This window comes from Podarcis pityusensis (assembly GCF_964106645.2).
Source record: "Podarcis pityusensis genome assembly, chromosome: W".
Lineage (NCBI taxonomy): Eukaryota > Metazoa > Chordata > Lepidosauria > Squamata > Lacertidae > Podarcis > Podarcis pityusensis.
The window spans coordinates 23544922-23556198 of record NC_138045.1 but is presented as its reverse complement, the minus strand read 5'-3'; the positions used below and the strand labels follow the sequence as shown (position 1 = coordinate 23556198).

The 11277-nt window shown below is 41.5% G+C and overlaps 1 long non-coding RNA gene across 1 annotated transcript; it reads left to right on the top strand.

The window, feature by feature from the left end:
* The first annotated feature begins 7072 nt into the window (after window positions 1–7072).
* LOC308467820 lies at window positions 7073–10389 on the top strand. The gene is made up of 2 exons (XR_013981315.1): window positions 7073–7173; window positions 9469–10389. It is a non-coding gene; the product is annotated as an uncharacterized lncRNA (long non-coding RNA).
* The last annotated feature ends 888 nt before the right edge of the window (window positions 10390–11277 follow it).

Here is an 11277-nt window from a genome sequence, read left to right as displayed (position 1 = left end):
AATTACTAAATTCCTTGCCATCTAGTTCAGGGATTTTGTTTTCTCTTACATACTCTTTAATTTTATTCTCATCTTTGTCTTCCAACTCGTATAATTTTTTATAAAAATTCCTAAACATCATTTTTATTTGGTCCGGGTCTGTAATTTCTTTTCCTTGTACAATAATCTTATTTATAACCCTATCCACTTGCTTCTCCTTTGTTAGCCAGGACAACATCCTACCGGGTTTATTTGCCGATTCAAAACACCTTTGTTTTGTCCATTTAATCTTATTTTCTACCTCTGTGTTTATTAAATTATTTAATTGGGATTGTAAAATTTTAATATTCTGGATTATACTCTCTTGTTTTGGATTTTTCAACAGCTCTTTTTCCTTCTCCCTTATGTGTTTATTTATTTCCGTAGTATCCTTTGCTTTATCCTTCCTTATTCTTGCCATTTGTTGTATTCCAATTCCTCTCATATAGGCTTTACTGGTATCCCAAATGATTTTCCTGTCTGTCCCATGTCTCTCATTAATTTTGAAAAATTCCTTCAACAATTCCCTCATTTTATTCACCTTTTGCTCATCTCTCCAAAGTTCATCATTCATCCTCCACCTCCCTCTCGTATGTTTTTTAAATCTTATGTGTATAGTAACTGGATTATGGTCTGAGAGAGATTTATTCAGAATCTCTGCTTTTACCAAGCTCAATGTCAATTTTTTAGAGGCCCAAATTGCGTCTATTCTCCCTCCCGATTTTTTATTTTCAGAAAAATAAGTAATATCCTTTTCAGTGGGATGCTTCAATCTCCAGGTATCGAATAAATTAAGATTATCAGTCAACTGGAAGAATGATAATGGTAGCATGCCTGAGTTTGATTTTTTCCCTCTCTCGGTTCTATCCATTTCAATAGATATAACTCCATTCATATCTCCCATCATAATTATCTTTCCATTCTCGAATTCCCAAAGCTTCTCTTCCAATTTTCTGTAAAATTCGGATTTATTATTATTTGGAGCATACACTCCTACCACTATTATCTTTTCTTGATTTATTTGTATTTCTACTCCTACTATTCTACCTTCCTCATCTTGAAATATTAGTTGTGGACTTAACACTGGTTTTACATAAATTACCACCCCTCTTTTCTTTTCCGCCGCTGCGGCTATAAACTCCAGACCCAAGTTCTTGTTTTTTAGTTCCCGTATATGATCTTTAGATACATGGGTCTTTTTCATTTTCTGGTAATCCCCTTATTTGAACCGTGTTAGCATTCTGTTTTAATTGTAGTAGAAGAATTGGTTCTTCTAGCTCATTCTGTCTATTAGTGAGACCCCCCTATAGCCCCTGCCATCGCCCCTTGTTCTGTCTTAATATCTTCCACCTCCCCTGCTGACTTTTCCAATTTCTCAATTTTTGCTTCTAAAGAATTCACTTTTTCATCTAGTTTATCAAATTTCTGTGAGAGCACTTTAGTACTATTTTCAATGTCAGCTTTTACTTCCCTAGTTAATTTCTCCATTGACTGGTCCATTTCCCATTTGAATTCTGCAAAATGTAAAGCCATGAGTTCTGAAAAATCTGCTTTGGCCATTTTTTTCTGTTTCTTCCTGAGCAGAGGCCCTTCTTTTCTCTGCTTCTTTCTGTCTTGTTCCTATAGTCGATTCTTGTTTACTTTTCTCCGCCATGACTGTCATCAAAACAATTACTTCAGTCCCCCCAACTTCAAGGTTAGGGCTGCCTGGTCTTATCTCTTTCTCACTGGAAGGCTCAGAGTTGGAAAGTTCCACTTCCAAGCCTACCAGCAAAGTTGCCTCTTTACCTCCCAAAAGCCTGGCACCCCCTGGTACAATGTCTAATCTGTACACAAACCAAGTCTACAACTTTTATATACACAAAATTTAAAGTATTTAACAAAAATGCAAATTTAAAATTGTTTAAAAGCAACAAGTAGAAAATAAAAGGAAGAAAAAGAGAGAGGAGAGGAAGAAAAAAATAAAGAAGAAAATAAACACGATATTGCTGTCACTTAATAGTTACTTGAAATTAGCTGCTTACGAACTTTGATCCGTGTACTGTAGGTGAACTAAGCGTTTTTTCTTCAGGTTCCAATTTTGTATTTGTGGTTGTATTCCAATAATGTTCCAAGTATATTCCAAATAAGCTCAATATGGTTTATAATCCAGAAGATGGCAAATAGAAATGGCAGATGTAATCCAGATGTTGTTATTATAATCCAATGGGTGGCTAGTTCCAATATTTAAATTTTCAAATGTGGTACCCTGGTCTTCGTGTAATATCAATATGGAAAGAACCAGTATGGTAATTTCTTCCAAATCCAACCCCTGCTCTTCCAGGTACTCTGCCTCTCTGGTGTTTCTGTTAAAACTTTGAAGCCTGTTGACCTTTGAAGTGCTTTCACCTGCTGCACAGCTTAGCAGAGAGTATTGCAGCATTTCTTAGGCAACTCTCAAGATTGTCCAGTCAGGACGACGATCAGGAACAAAGACTGACGACTAGTAACTTGATTATTGTGGTCATGCTGCCTATATGAGAGACCTCAGCCAATCACCAAGCTGTTACTGTGTCCTCTTATCTCTAGGCTCTTATCCGTGCTCCTCCTCCCCAGCATGTAGCAGAGACACTAATTGCTCATTTGCCAAGCTGCACGTAGACTATGAATTCCAACAGTTTCTCCCCAAGATCAACAGAGTGTTCTCCTGCCAAGCTTAGGTTGTTCATGCAATGTTCCAGGGTCCTTTTAGCTTAATTCCAAGATTGTTTGTCCAGGTCTGTGTTTTAATCCATCTCCAAACCTGTCTGCTAATTACTTGCTCACCCAGCCTTCCATTCACAAAAATCTTCAATCCAAATTCAAAAGGACAATAGTTCATCCAATTTAGTTGATTCCAAGAGAAGAGGAATCTTTAACTACTTGCCAAAGTGCAGCTTAATGGTGTAAAAGATGCTCAAAAGGCTGTAGAAAGGCTCTCGTCTCCCATTCACAAATCCCTGCTTATAGAGCCTGTCAGTCAGAAAATGGAAGTTGACTTCCTGTTTGGTTTCCATCTTCACCAAATTACTTTAAAAGTCCAAATTTATTAAATAAGATTCTAAAACGTTTTGGCATTAATTACCTTGTTTGGAAAGTCTGCTGCTTTTGGTGGCGACTTGTGGCTTCAGCTACTGGACTGCGATATCACCGTGAATGGACTCAAGCCACTTGCTGCCCACCCCCTCGCTGCTGACGCAGTGGCAAGAAGAAAGAGAAGCTGTGGCGAGTTACCCCCGTTTCAGCTGGTCCCCTCAAGACCCCACTCTTCTGTGGGGCTTTTTCAGGGGAGCGCGTAGCCTTAGAGCTTCCCCTACGGGTCCGAAGTAGCAGTCTGGAAGTCTCTCACTGGGTGACCTTGAGCCAGTCACTGCCTCTCAACTGGGCCTCCCTCACAGGGTTGTTGTGGGGATTGAAGGGGGAGAACCATCTGTGGCAACATGGGCTCCTTCAAGGATTGGTGGTGTGATATTATTATTATTATTATTTTGCCCACCTTTACCTTAAGTTCCCAGGTAGGGCTGGGCGGTATCAGGTTTTCAACATCACAATATATCACCAGCTAAATATCACTATATCTATATACATCTATATCTATATCTATATCTATCTATCTATCTATCTATCTATCTATCTATCTATGGTGGTGGGGGGCCTCGCTGGGCATCCCTGTGGTGTCAGAGGGTCCTGCCATACTTCCCCATGGTGGCGGAGGGTGTGCTGCACTTTCCTGCAGCAGCCGAGGGCTTTAACGAGGCTCCCTGTGGCAGTGGAGGGCCTTAAAATGTAAGGAAGTAGTAGATTTAATAAAAATAGTAAATAAACTTCCATATATTATATTTAATATATTTTCAACTAATTTAAGAATAGTTCAAGTGATTTACTAGTCAAGCTGCATCTGCTTCCCCACTCAGAGATCTAAGTACAATCTATGCACTGAGTTCAACTAAACTTACTTCTACTTTCCTGGGAGTAAGCCCCATTGAATTCAGTAGGGCTTGCTTGTGAGTAGACACACATTTGCTTGCACCCTCCCCATCATTCTCACACATTATCCAACCTCCTATTTCAGCATAAAGTAGCCTGCTAAATCTTCTCCCTTCCGTCCCCCCCAGGGCCCCCTAAAAGCCCTCATTCCGCCAATCTCTCCCTTTTTATCAAAGGGAGGGAGGGCAAGCAAGCAAAAAGATAAGTCTCCTTTAACTTACTTACTTACTTACTTACTAACTAACTAACTAACTAACTAGCCCTTCCTTTTTAATATGAAGGAGAGCAATTTAGGAGAAACCAACAACATAAACACTACAGAAAATAAAAATAAAAACTCTTCCCCCTCTTTTTTTTTCACCTGTGGGAGTGAGTGTGAGGGAAGAAAGAAGAGCTTTCCAGTTCTTTGTTTACATTCTTTGTTTACTCCCCCCCCCCCCCGCTGGATTTTTGTCTAGCTATGGGACGTTCCTCCTGGATTGTTAGCAGGCTCTGCATAATTAACTGAGCTCTAAGTGGAAATATACAGGTGAAGCTGAAAGAGTTTGCTGGTTTGTGTGAGGGCTTATCTTCATTTATTTTCAGGGAGGAGGGAGAGAGCAAGCAAAGCTGGAGTATTGTACAGCTGAGCTACACCCTGGGAAGCTGTTAAGTCTCCACCTTTTGTTCATTGGTATATTGCCTTGTTGAAACACTTATCACAATGTTATTTCAGTACAATGGTATGGCGATTTATTGCATAGCACTAGTCCCAGGGCAGGTTACAGCAATATAAAAGCAATATTAAGAACATTTTAAAACAACTTACCATCAAAGGAATAATGTGGCTCCCCAAAATATACCGTATTTTTCGCTCTATAAGACGCACCAGACCACAAGACGCACCTAGTTTTTGGAGGAGGACAACAAGAAAAAAAATATTCTGAATCTCAGAAGCCAGAACAGCAAGAGGGATCGCTGCGCAGCGAAAGCAGCAATCCCTCTTGCTGTCCTGGCTTCTGGGATAGCTGTGCAGCCTGCATTCGCTCCATAAGTCGCACACACATTTCCCCTTACTTTTTAGGAGGGAAAAAGTGAGTCTTATAGAGCAAAAAATACAGTACACCTTAAGTTGTCAAAAGCCAGAATAAAGAGGCACATCTTTAATATTCACCTCTGTGGGGAAGGAGTTCCACAGCTTAGAGACTGCCACAGATAATTCCCTCTCCTAGCCCACTTCTCCCACCTCCCAAACTTCTGAGGGTGGTGGATCAACTAAGAGCCCCCCCCCCCGGCGGATCTTAAGAGACAAGAGGGTCTGTAGGAAAGGAGGCAATCTTTCTTCTTCTTCTTCTAGACCTGTCAGCAGCCTTCGACATGGTCGATCACAAACTCCTTGCCGACGTGGGGATCCAGGGCACAGTCCTTCAATGGCTGTGCTCGTTTCTCTCTGGTCGGGGACAGGGTGTCGCTTGGGGGGAATTGTCATCGCGCCACTCCTTGGTGTGTGGAGTGCCTCAGGGTGCGATATTCTCCCCAATGCTTTTTAACATCTTTATGCGCCCCCTCACCCAGCTTGTCCGGAGTTTTGTTCTGGGCTGCCATCAGTATGCTGATGACACCCAACTCTATCTGTTGATGGATGGCCATCCGGACTCAGCCCCAGACACGCTGATCAGATGTTTGGAAGCTGTGGCTGGATGGTTACGTGGGAGCCGGTTGAAGTTAAATCCTTTGAAGACAGAGGTCCTCTGGCTGGGACGGGACGATATGGGATTGAGGGGGCAACTCCCATCTCTTGCGGGGGTGCAATTAGTGCCAGCACCGTCCGTTAAGAGTTTGGGTGTAATCTTCGATATTTCCCTCTTCATGGAGGCACAGATTACAGCTATAACAAAGGCGGCATTTTTTCATCTCCGCCAAGCTAAGCAGTTGGCTCCTTACTTCTCTCGTCCTTACCTAGCCACTGTGATCCACGCAACGGTCACCTCCAGACTGGATTATTGTATCTCGCTCTACGTGGGGCTGCCCTTGAGACTGACCCAGAAACTCCAGCGGGTGCAGAATGCCGCGGCGAGACTCCTTACGGGGTCTTCGCTGCGAGATCACATTCACCCGGTGCTATACCAGCTGCACTGGCTCCCGGTGGAGTACAGGATCAGGTTTAAGGTGCTGGTTTTAACCTTTAAAGCCCTATACGGCCTAGGACCCTCGCACCTACGGGACTGCCTCTCCTGGTATGTCCCACAGAGGAACTTACGGTCTTCAAATAAAAACATCCTGAAGGTCCCAGGCCACAGAGGTTTGGCTGGCCTCAACTAGAGCCAGGGCTTTCTCGGCTGCGGTTCCAATCTAGTGGAACGCTCTGTCACAAGAGACTAGGGCCCTGCGGGATTTGACATCTTTCTTGCAGGGCCTGCAAGACAGAGCTGTTCCACCAGGCCTTTGGTCAGGGCGCAGCCTGACTCCCTCCTTTGGCAATCTTTACAGAACTTAAGCTTAATGGTTGCCATCAATTGGATTTTAATTAATTTTTATAATGAAATGTTTTTAGAATGTTGCACTATTTTATTGTTGTTAGCCGCCCTGAGCCCGGCTTCGGCTGGGGAGGGCGGTATATAAATAAAAATTATTATTATTATTATTATTATACAGGTATTTGGTGCCTGAGTCATTGGAATATGAACCTGGGACCTTCTGCATGCAAAGCATGCACTCTGCCACTGAGCTATGGCCCTTTCCCTAAAAATAAAGATTTCTATTCCTTGTGAGAATGATTTAAAAAGGAATGTAGAAAGCTGCCTTAGAATGAGTCAGATGCTCTCCAGGGTTTCAGACAGTGGACATTCTCAGTGTGAATGTTTGGGATCTTAACCAGGGGTTGCGGGCAACTAATCACAATTAAGCACGGTCTGCCCTGGGGTCCTGTATTTGGAAAGGGGGCAGGGGAGATCTGGGTTTGTTGACTGCATTTGGAAATTTTCTTACTTGATACCTCTGACAATTGGCTTTCTCTGAGTGCGTTGTTCTTTTTCCCCTCCAGGTCATGCTGTCACTGCTGTGTCTCAAGCCAGCTCCCAGCCCGACTACACAATGGCCTGGGCACAGTATTACAGACAGCAGGCTGCTTATTATAGCCAGACATTAGGACAAGCTCAGACTCACAGCCAGGTGGGTCTCGCTTCTCTGCCGTATCTGCATCCCCCTTACTGACAACTGTTCCTTGTTCAGTTCAGCCTTGAAAACAATTAAACAGAAGCACCTAGCCCTGTGTACAGTGGTACCTCGGGTTAAGAACTTAATTCATTCTGGAGGTCTGTTCTTAACCTAAAACTGTTCTTAACCTGAGGTACCATTTTAGCTAATGGGGGCTGCCGCGCTGCCACCGCACGATTTCTGTTCTCATCCTGAAGCAAAGTTATTAACCCGAGGTACTATTTCTGGGTTAGCAGAGTCTGTAACCTGAAGCATATGTAACCTGAAGCGTATGTAACCCGAGGTACCACTGTATCTTATTATGTTGCTTGTGGCCACTCCCACCCTCCTAAAAAAAGAGAACCAAGTCAAAGTTTTTGCAACATTTTCTACCTTGGTTGCTTGGAAGGGATTCTGAAGTCACACCGGGCGACTGTATTCCAAACTTAGTTTAACTTAATTTAAACTTAAAACTTAAGTTTTTCTCCTCTCTCATAACATTAGGACTCATGGACAAACAGTGCAGCTGAATGTTGGAATGTTGTCAGATTCAAGGCATATAAAAGAAAATGACTTATTCACGCAGTGCATAGTTTAACTATGGGACTAGCTCCCACAGGAGGAAGTGATGACCACTAAGCTGGATGGTTTTAAAATAATATTGGACAAGTTCATGGAAGAGAGGGTTATCAATGGCTACTAGCCATGATGACTATGCTCTGCCTCCACAGTTGGAGGCAGCAGTGCTTTCAAATACCAGTTGCTGAAAACCACAGAGGGGCGAGTGCTCTTGTGTTGAAACCCTGTTTTCTGGTTTCCCACGGGCATCCAGGTGGCCACTGTGAGAACAGGAGGCTGGACTAGATGGGCCATTGTTCTTAGGTTATGATTCCCAAACTTAGTTTAGCCTCTTCCGGATCTGGTGAAAGCAAAGTCAAAACTGTAACAGTGTAACGTACATTTCCAAGTAATGAGCTGCATACTGGCAAGCAGCAGATTCTGCATTTCTCAGATTTATGAGAGCTCAGGTTCATTTGCGCTCACATTTTCTGAATTAAAATTGGAGTCAATGCTTTGCTCTTACTCTTTGCCTTTTAAGGTGGTGTGAGATAGCATGAAATACTGATAATTACCAGCTCCTTACATTTCTGTGGAGAAGCCAATGGTGGTCTCTGCTAACAAAAGCGTAGGGGATGATTTTTGCCCATTCTCCACCTCTTTGTGGCCCCTAGAGAGAGGGGCCATAGCTCAGTGGTACAACATCTGCTTTGCATGCAGAAGGCCCCATGTTTGATCCCCGTTGGCATCTCCAGGTAGGGCTGCAAATGTCTCCTGCCGGGAGAGCTGCTGCCAGTCAGGGCAGACAGTACTGAACTAGATGGAACCAATAATCTGATTTAGTAAAAGGCTACCCCTTTTAATGAGGAGGACACCACTCAGTGTTTATAGCATCTTTCTTGCATGCAGAATATTCCAAGTTCAATCCTCGGCATTTCTAGATAGAGTAGAGAGAGACTCCCTGCCTGTGTAACCCCTGGAGAGTTGCTGCTGGTTAGGGTAGACTATATTGAGCTAGATGGGCCACCTTTCACTCTTTTATGGAGGGTCCCCCAACTCCTTTTCCATTAGTAGACACCTCTTCCGAGATCCAAAAGCTGCCTGTGATTGTAAGGCACAGAAGCCACAGCCTTGCTCCACTGTTAGCTAGCCCACTCATGCAAATGGTGCTCAGGGAACAATGCTTCTCAACATGAGGGCTTTGCCTCTGAACACCAGTTGCTGGGAGCACACAGTTGGAGTAGGGGAATTAGAGGCATCTGTCAGGCCACTATGGTAAACTGGGGTAGAGTGGAGAGAACCTGTGGCTTTCCAGATGCTGCTGGACTACAACACCCACCATCCCTGGACCATTGGTTGGGAACCTGATCTAAGAAGAGGCATTCCCCCACCCCCGCCACCCCTCTATCTTGTGGGAATGCCTCTTTAATCTCTTGCATGCAGCAGGTAATGTTGCTTCTCAGATCAGGGAATGGTGACCCTGTAGCCTTCTAGTTGCTGCTAGACTACAGCTCTCATCATCCCTGACCACTGGCTATGCTCGCTCGAGGCTGATGGGAATTGTAGTTCAACATCACAGTTTAGCTACTTCTAATCCAAATTAGCCCCTTTGGTTTGATCCAGCCACAAGTTATTTTGTTTTAATTATTTCCTGAAAGTTCTCTTTCCTTCTTAACACAGATTTTTCATTTTGTCTTTTTCTACTCTTTGCAGGAACAGTAGAACTACATCCTTGACTCGTCTTCATTTCCCTCCCCAACCACTTTCTCTCTTTCTTTCTCATAATCATTGTGGAAATTAACCTTTTTGTAACAGAGGGTTTCTAGATTTGCAACATTTTGATGAAGAACTCTTGGGTTTTTTGTGTGTGAAACACTAGTTGTTAGGACAATCTATACTGAACTTTTTTCTAAGAATCAGGAACAATTAGTAATGTACTAAACTTTATGGACTTTGCTGGGTAATCTTTTATTTTTTGGTTGTTGTTTTTTTTTTGGGGGGGGGCTTTTTTGATTTTCCAAATTTATAAGGAAAAAGAGAGAGAGAGAGAGAGAGAAAGCAAGCAAGCAAAACTCTTGGATCTGTATTTTGGGGTGGGAGGAGAGAAGAATAACTGTCATCTAATCTTACCCCAGAGCTGTGAGATTTCAACAAGTGGTTTTTCTTTCTTTCTTTTCTGTTGTAGCAGAAAAAGGCTTGGAAGTCTTAGGTGATATGTAACAAATTTTAAAAATAAAAAATGGGAAATTATAAAAAACAGTATTTAAAAATTCTTAAATATGTAAATTTATTAAATATTTTACTACTAATTTCTTGTACCTTTGCTTTCTTTTTGATTATATTGCATTTTTTTAAAAAAGAAAAAGAAAAACTGAACTATAGTATGTTATTATAATTAATTGTGTGAATTCTTATCAGGATGGTTACTGTTTACTGTCAAGCTGGTTATCAGCGGGCAAATTTTTGTAGTGACGGCTGTATAATTTCTAGAAATCTAAAGGGATAATATAAAAAATGATGTGTTTAATTTTTTTAGCAATTCTGGTTTGCTTTCCACATTTTCCATTTTCTGGTTGCATCTGTGTATCTAAGACCTCCAAGCTTTGTCTAAAAAAATAAAAAATAAAAACAAAATACCTTTTGTCTATTTCAGAAATAAATACTGTTCTTTTTAATATTAAAATGAAACTGCTATTATTAGTACCTTTAACAAAAACTGTGGAACATTAAGTCATATAAAATAGTAGTAACTATTTTTTAATTCCAGGGTTGGTGTGTGTTGCTTCTCCCTCCCCATTTTTATTTGTTTTTAAGTATTTTGTTATCTTAATAGTTGTCAAAAAAATTACCTAGAGAAATAAAATAAAAGTGACATCTAGTATTAACCCCAGGTATGCCAATAAATAATGTTTTCATTTAATAAAGGGGATAATATGATTTCCAGTGTTTACTTGTAGTACTTTCTTGTACAGATAAGTGTATTTTTAAAGGAGGAAAAAAATAATAATAAAGAAAGTAAAGCTATTTTTTCTTGACATTTTTGATTGACCTGCAGGACATTTCATTTTGAACTGTACTAAAGTTATTGATCTAGGTTATTTCCCCCTCCCCCTGATTTCTTTATAATACTTGAAATGTCTAACTATACGGAAACACAATTAGAGAATGTTGAGCACGATGTGTTTTAAACAAACAAAAATTGTTCATTTTATTTGACTGACAGTTGCATTTCACAATCTCTATAATAATAAAAACCAATCCACAAGGCAATTTGTGGGTTAAGTATTAAGACTGTTTGATCACTGCTCCATTTCCTAAAAAGAGTAACCCCCATCTTCCGTTTTAGTTTTCCGGAGGAAGTGGGACATGTTTTGTTTGTGTGTGTGACTTGCTGGTGAGAGTCTTTTATAAGACATCTGAAGGCAGCCCTGTTTAGGGAAGCTTTTAATGTTTGATGTATTATAGTATTTTAATATTTTTGGGAAGCCGCCCAGAGTGGCTGGGGAAGCCCAGCCAGATGGG